The following is a 7,661-nucleotide window of genomic DNA, read 5'->3' as shown; positions in this document are numbered from 1 at the left end:
ACACAGTAATGCACATAACAGTGTAGCAGTACCATTGTATAAGAGTGGTAATACACTAAGTCGTGTAGCAGTACCATCATACATTACAAATATACATACACTAATAATACGAAAGAGAAAGGCAGAGGCATAAACAAACTGTTAGGAATCTGTGTCCTGCCATACTTATGCAGAGATCCAGATCCTCACATTTGTCTCCAGAGGCTAAGTCTTTTCAGCCAGCTTCTGAGTATGCTCCTGGAATGAGCTCCCATTGGAGTTCAGGAGTCAGGTGCTCAGGTCCTGCTCCTGATTCCATTGGTTCACCTCAGGGCTCTCGAGATTTCCGGAAGGTCCCGGTCACTATAAAAAGTGCGCATGGCTGTTCCGCCATGCGCTAGTATTTTTCATACTTGCTGCTGTGTGTTTGGTATTGGATGCTTGGACTGGTGAATGACTTATTATGAAACCCCTTCCCTCTGATATTACGATTGTGTGAGTGATTGGGCAGCCGCCAGTAGCACCGCTAGCGCCAGCGCGCTCCAGCAATACCTTTTGCAGCAGCTAAGCGTCCTGCATTGCACCAGCATCTTTGCAGCGCCTTGCTTGCGGCTCTGTTCACGCCGCGCTGCGGTTGCAGCCTCCCGGGTGTTCGCAGTTGCGACACCTCGTACCTTATTTTTTAAGGTAGGTCTGTAGGGGATAGTCCTGGTGTTTAAGGCTATTTCTGTGACCTTTAATACCGTGTCCACATCGCTGAAGTCTGTGACCCTATACAGACTCAGCGGTATTTATGTTTTTGTTGGCAGTTCTGTGCATATAACAGAGTCTGCTTTAGTGCACGGAGTGCAGCTAAAACCCTGTGCACATTACCGCCTGAGCGCCCTGCCTCTTTTAGCAGCGGTTACTCCATCTACCGCACGGTGGACCCCGAGTGGTGAACGCACTTTATTTTAATTTTATTTAGTGCGTTCCACCGCTCATAACACAAACATAATATATAATACCCCCTACACATGCAAGTCCTGGTTCATGCATGTAGTAGTCAATGTATTGATTTTTTGCCTCTACTCAGAGGTTTATTACAAAGTTGGCATCTAACCTGAGTTGGGTCATCCTTTGGCCTCTCCATAAAGGGCCAGGCTATCCAACCCTTGCCACCCCTGCAAACTCTAGACCTTCAACCGCTGCTTGCCACAGACACAGTTGTGGCTGAGGATGCAGTGCTTATCGTGGTTGCATCACATCAGCATCTGTGTGGGAACGTAACCTACTCGTCTCCCTCCTCTGATGAGCTGCGTGCCTCTGGGTTCACACTAAGTGAGATCTTCAACCTCATCTTCATCTTATGTGTTCTCCCACTTCTCGCCCTGAGAATTACCCTCCTCCTATTCCTGCTCTGACAGCACATTACAGTCTGCCCTAGGTATCTGAGTCTCATCAGGATCACCTCCACCCCCGGTGGCTAACGTCTGGTGATGAGGGTCTGGATTCTGCTCGAATCCTACTTCGTCTGGCCCTAGATCCAAATGAAAAAATGTTGACCATCGGTGCAGATGCATTCCTTCTCTTGAGTCTGTGAATCTTTGGAGCAGACCTCTGATGCCCACGGAATAGAATGTGCAAAAAGCTCTGAAGGCTCGCCCATCTGCGGTTCTCCCCAGCCCCATTTACAAGGTGCACCCCTCTGGGCGGCTGCCAAAGAAGGGGAGTCCAGTAACCCATTCCAGTAACAGAAGATGTCAAAATGCTGCGCAATTACTCACTGCAGCAAAACAAACCTACTTCTACTTCTTATGTGCCCTACAGGGTATATATACAGTACATACAGGTGCATCATACTGTATATATAAAAATATATATATATATATATATATATTTATATATGTGCCTTACATATTACATGTGTATACTGTATATACTGAATGGCTCAGATACATACACACATACATATATATACATACATATATACACACCCACATACATATATACATTACAGACTTATACACATATATACATACTGTACATACACACACATAGATAAATATACATATATACACATGTCACCAAGGTTCCTAGGGGGACTGCTCCGGGGGACATAATTAGGGGATGGAACACAGAGACATCTAGAAAGGTTGGGGGAGGAGCTAATATAAAAGGGGCTGAGGACGCCAGCAGAGGGCAGTCGACAGAGCAGGAGAGAAGGAGCAATGAAGCTAGGTGGTGCCAGAGAGCCAGAGCCACAGCAAGGAGAGCAGAGCAGAGATGGGAGAGACTGAAGGGAGACTCACCGCTGACAGAAAGGAGACGGCACCGAGCCGTCCAACGGAGAGGCACCGACCGCCTGCCCGCGCTCCCAGCGGCCGCCACCGCCCGACTCCACCCCGCGGGTGCGGCCTGTCCGCTGCCGCCCGTGGCTGCCGCCGCCCGACACCACCCCGCAGGTGCGGCCTGTCCGCTGCCGCTGCCCGACTCCACCCAGCGGGTGCGGCCTGTCTGCTGCCGCCCGCAGCCGACCAACTCCACCCCACGGGTGCGGCCTGTCCGCTGCCAGCCACGGCCGCCGCCGTCCGACTCCAACCCGCGGGTGCAGCCTGTCTGCTGCCACCCACGGCCTCCGCAGCTCGGCTCCGGCCCGTGGCCTGTTTACCACTACCTGCGGCTGCTGCTGCCCGTCCCCAGCTGGTGGCTACGGCCTACACCGACCGGTCCCCGGGCAACGCCGTCTCGCCTCTGCCGGGAGGTGCGACACAGAGGAACTCTTCAGGGGCCTGCTGTGCCCTCGCATCGCCGGGGCGTGGGAACGCCCTATGTCTCCGCCAAATCCTCGTCGGCTGTGCCCAGCGGCTGACACGCCGAAGCATCATCGACCATCGCTCTGCCGGACATCAGAGAGGATAAGTGACACGTTATAGTTAACATTCTGGACCCGTAATCGGCCATACCGCAGCCCTATAGTGACCGGTCTTTGCCGGATTAGTCGTGTTTGTGTCACCAGTGTATTCTTTTTTGATCCCTGAGAGAATAACTGCTGTTAGCTTGTTTGGTTGCTCGAGATAGCCCCTGTAGGCATCTATATTTATATAAAAGTTACATCTTAAAGTTCATCCCGTCTCCCATCTCGTCACTGCATACCGCGTACCTGCAATTACTACATTTGGCGTAGTCGGCAGGATGCGGTCTCCGAGCGGAGATGGTGTGGGCCAGGGGGGAAACGGTGGGCCCCGGCCCAGCCTATCCTTGGGGACTATGCTGAGCAATCTACCCAGGTTCTCTGTCAGCAATACTATGCTGTGGAGCTGGACAGAGCGAATGCGAGGGATATTTAGGATGCATCTGCTGACCCCTGACCCGGAGGCAGAGGTGGCCCTGATGGCGTTGGACGGGGAGGCCCGGGATTCCGTAATGTTGAGGCCCCCGGGGCAGCGAAACACCTTCATCAGGGTGTTACAGATCCTAGAGGAGACCCATGGGGACCCGACTGATGTGGGATAACTGAGGACCCGGATGTTTAGTCGCATGCAGAAAGAGGGGGAAACAGTAACGCAATATATGAATACTTTGCAGGAATTGTTTGTAGCCATTGAAAGGAAGGACGGGGTCGACATGGGGACCGTGGACGTAACACTACGAGACCTTTCAGTGACCGGGCTACGAGACACCCTGACGAAACAGGCTCTGCGAGAGCAGGTGCGAGTGGACCCCCATCTGACCTTTTCAGAGATCGGAAAGGAGGCAACAGGAGCAAGGGGTGACAGTCCCTGTGGGGATGGCTTGGAGCATCGAAGCATCCGTAAGCGCCCTGGAAGAACCACACTGGGTACAGGAGAGGAGGCAAAATCTACAAAGTATTAAAGGCGAAAAAAGAGGCCACAAGATGTCGGCTGGGGCTGGGCAGAGAAGGCTCAAACCATCGCGGCCCTCACCAGAGTCGGATCCCACGACCACTCACCTGTTACGATTGTGGAGGATTGGGACACTCCACCCGAGAGTGCCCACGCTGCAGGAGGAACCTACCCCGCCGGCCATTAAAATCGGAGGACCCTGAGCTGGGGGGACGCTGCTCAGGGCCAGAGCCCACCACACGGGGTGGTGTAAGTCAGGAAGATCTGATCGCACAGTGTCCAGTGGTATGGGCAGAGGTCGAAGGCCATGCCATACGATGCCTAGTAGATACAGGGTCGCAAGTAACGTCCAAGCCAGAGACTTATTTTTGGCAGCATTTTCCCGAAGCAGTGAGACCCAAGTGGGGGTCCGTGATAAAGTTGGTAGCCGCCAACCAGCTACCGGTTCCTGTCGTCAGAGTAGTCTGGATGCAGATTTCGCTATGCGGCAAATCACTCGGCCACCAGGGAGTGATCCTGACCCAGGGAGACGCAAACGACAATCATCCGGTTACCCTGGGTATGAACATAATGCAAGAGTTTAGCAACCTACTCCTCAGTGAGCCCAAGCAAGACACTCTGAGCCAGTGGGGCTCCCGCAAACCCCAAAGGCGGGTCTCCCAGCAGTTGGTGCGGGGAGCGCGAGTCCTCCAGGACTGCCAGGAGGGCAAGGTACTGGGGAAGGTGATCGCGCCGGCGACTCCTCCACTCGTGCTGCCACCCGGGCAGACAGTAGTGGCCTTGCCTATCCGGGCCTCTGTGCCCCTGGAGAGAGTGGAGATGCAGGTGGAGTCGTGCTTCTCGGAGTGCCTACCCCCTGGAGTCCTGGTGGCCTGCACCTTGGCCACTGTGCGGAAAGGGACTATCCTGGTGCGCTGCGTCATCCTAGAAGACCTAGAAGACCAAGACATTGTCCTGAAACCATGGGCCAAAATGGCGAAGCTGGTGAGACCTTTGGAAGAGGTGCTTCTGACTCCTGCGTTCCAATTAACAGTGTAGTATCTATCCGGTCTCTTCAGACCACCGGGTCCTCGACCGAAGAAAAAGGCCGAGCCATCCTGGAGAGAATGCGAGATGAACTCTCTGGCCTTACCGCGGCCCAAGTCCTCCACGTAGAAACGCTTTTGGGCCAGTACCAGGAGGTATTCACCAACCATGAGGATGATTTTGGATATACCACAGCCATCACGCACCGCATCCCCACTGCAGGAACGGCTCCCATCAGGGAATATCGACAGATTCCGCCACAACTATATCAGGAGGTAAAAACATTACTGGGCCAAATGCTGCGAAAAAGAGTTATCCGAGAAAGCCATAGTCCCTTGGCGGCCCCCATCGTGTTGGTCCGCAAGAAGGATGGCACCTTGCCTTTCTGTGTGGACTATAGAAAATTGAACGCTTGTACCATCAAAGATTCGTACCCGCTGCCTCGGATAGAGGAGTCCCTATCTGCCCTGGGGAAGGCGACATACTTCTCGACTCTGGATCTGGCCAGCGGGTACTGAAAGGTGCCAATGTCAGAGGAAGACCATACGAAGACCGCGTTCATCTTACCCATGGGACTGTTAGAATTTAATCATATGCCGTTCGGGCTGGCCAACGCCCCCGGGACCTTCCAACGGCTGATGGAGCGGTGTCTAGGAGAGCTCAACTTCGAGGCCACGTTGATATACCTGGATGACATCATCATCTATACCGCCACATTTGAGGACCACCTGCGGCAGTTGGGGCAGGTGCTCGGGCGGCTGCAGAAGTACGGGTTGAAGGTAAAGCCCCAGAAATGCCACCCGTTTCATACACAGATCGATTACCTGGGACATACCGTCTCCGCCGAAGGCGTTAGACCGTCCATGGAAAAGGTCGCCGCGATCCAAGGGTGGCCTACTCCCGAGACGGTAAAAGACGTACGAGCCTTCCTGGGGTTGGCCGGATATTACCGTCCTTTCGTAAAGAACTTCGCACGTCGAGCCCGAGCCCTGCAAGACCAGCTGAAGGGAGCCCCTGCCGGAGCAAATAGATGGAAGATTCAGTGGCGAGAACCACAGGAGGAGGCCTTACGAGATCTCAAAGCCTCACTCTCGGACGCCCTGGTATTAGCTTATGCGGATTTCTCGCAGCCGTTCATACTGCACACTGACGGGAGCCTAAACAGGCTAGGAGCTATATTGTTGCAAGTCCAAGACGGCCGGGAAAGAGTGATCACTTACGGCAGTCGATCACTCCACGACTCCGAACGTAATCCCGACAATTACAGCTCCTTTAAGCTCGAGCTCCTCGTAGTAGTGTGGGCCATGACAGAGCGGTTCGCAGAGTACCTGGCAGGCTCCGAGGTGGTGGTACGAACCGACAACAATCCGCTGGCCCACGTCGAAAATGCCAAATTAGGGGCCCTGGAGCAACGATGGGTGGTCCGGATGGCCAAGTACAAGATCATCTATAAAAGGGGAGCGGAGAGTCATGGTCCAGTCCGGAGTTTATCTTCTGCTGTCTTCACTCCGGACTGGTCATGCGGGGGTTAATCTCCTCAGCCTCGTTCTGGAGCTAGCTGGGCTATTTCAATCCCTCACAGCCTGCTGACCAGTGTTAGTGATAGCTCAAGCTTGCAGTTTAGAGCCGCTGACCCTTGTACCCTGGTGATCCTCCTGCCTTGGACTGATATTCACGTGTATGACCCGGACAGATTTCTGACCCCGTCTCTTGGTATTTGTTTCTGCTGTTACGTTCCCTCTCTGGCATCTGACTCCCTGGCTTGTACCCCGACCACATATTTCGTCTCACGTTTTGGACCCTGTGCTCATGTTCTGGCTTTCTGACTCTCGGCTTTGGTATTTTGACTACGTGTATTGCTGCTCCTTCTGGTACGTCTGCTCCTGTTAGTTTCTGACTCGGTTCGTCTGACTATTCTCTCTCGTTACCTGTGGCACCTGTGCTGTTGCTCAGGGTTGCTGCTCTTAGTGTATAACCTCTCTTCCCTCACCAGCTCCCCCTGGTGGTGGTTTCACTACACGGAGAATGTACATGCTGATGCCCTCTCCAGGATTCGACATACAGCCCCAGGGCACAGTCGAGACGACGAACTGGAAGGAGAGGAGACGCCGTTCGCTCTGACCCCCGCCGGACTCACTGCCACGACCCGAGAACAATCCCACATAGGACTCACTAGAGGCATGCTAGAACAATCCCGGGACAAATGGATCCAGCAGCAACAAGAAGATGGAGAGATTGGGGCCCTTCGCCAATGAGTGGCCACTTGCGAAATACCTAATGACACTCAGAGACAGACTTTGACTCAGGACACTTTGCTAATGCTACGCCAATGGGAAAAATTGGTAATCAAAGGAGGACTATTGTACCGCAAGGCGGTATCGCGGACGACATCAGCAATAGCTTGGCAAGTAGTCGTACCAGGAGCCAAACTTAGTGAACTAGCTTGGGAGGCCCATGAAAAAGGGGCTCATTTTGGGGCTCAAAAGACTTTTCAGTGGTTACAACAAATAGCTTACCATCCTCGCAGACTGCAGTGGAAGAAGCTTGCTGTGCGTGCCGCCTATGCGAGCTAACTAAACCACCAGCACAACAGGTCCCAGTCCAGACAATAGTAACATCAGCACCCCTCGAACTCTTGATGATTGACTATTTGACCATTGGCCCCGCGCACCAGGGGTATGAACATTGTCTCGTCATGGTAGACCATTTCACCAAATTCGCCGTGGTAACCCCTACTCGAGATCAAACTGCAGAGTCGGCTGCCTACACGATTTGCAAAAACTTTATCCAAGTGTACGGCTGCCCCCAACG

Source organism: Dendrobates tinctorius, unplaced genomic scaffold (genome assembly GCF_039654945.1).
Source record: "Dendrobates tinctorius isolate UK_male_01 unplaced genomic scaffold, ASM3965494v1 ptg000116l, whole genome shotgun sequence".
Classification (NCBI taxonomy): Eukaryota; Metazoa; Chordata; class Amphibia; order Anura; family Dendrobatidae; genus Dendrobates; species Dendrobates tinctorius.
The sequence above is the reverse complement of the archived record's forward strand: the minus strand, read 5'-3'. Positions refer to the sequence as shown.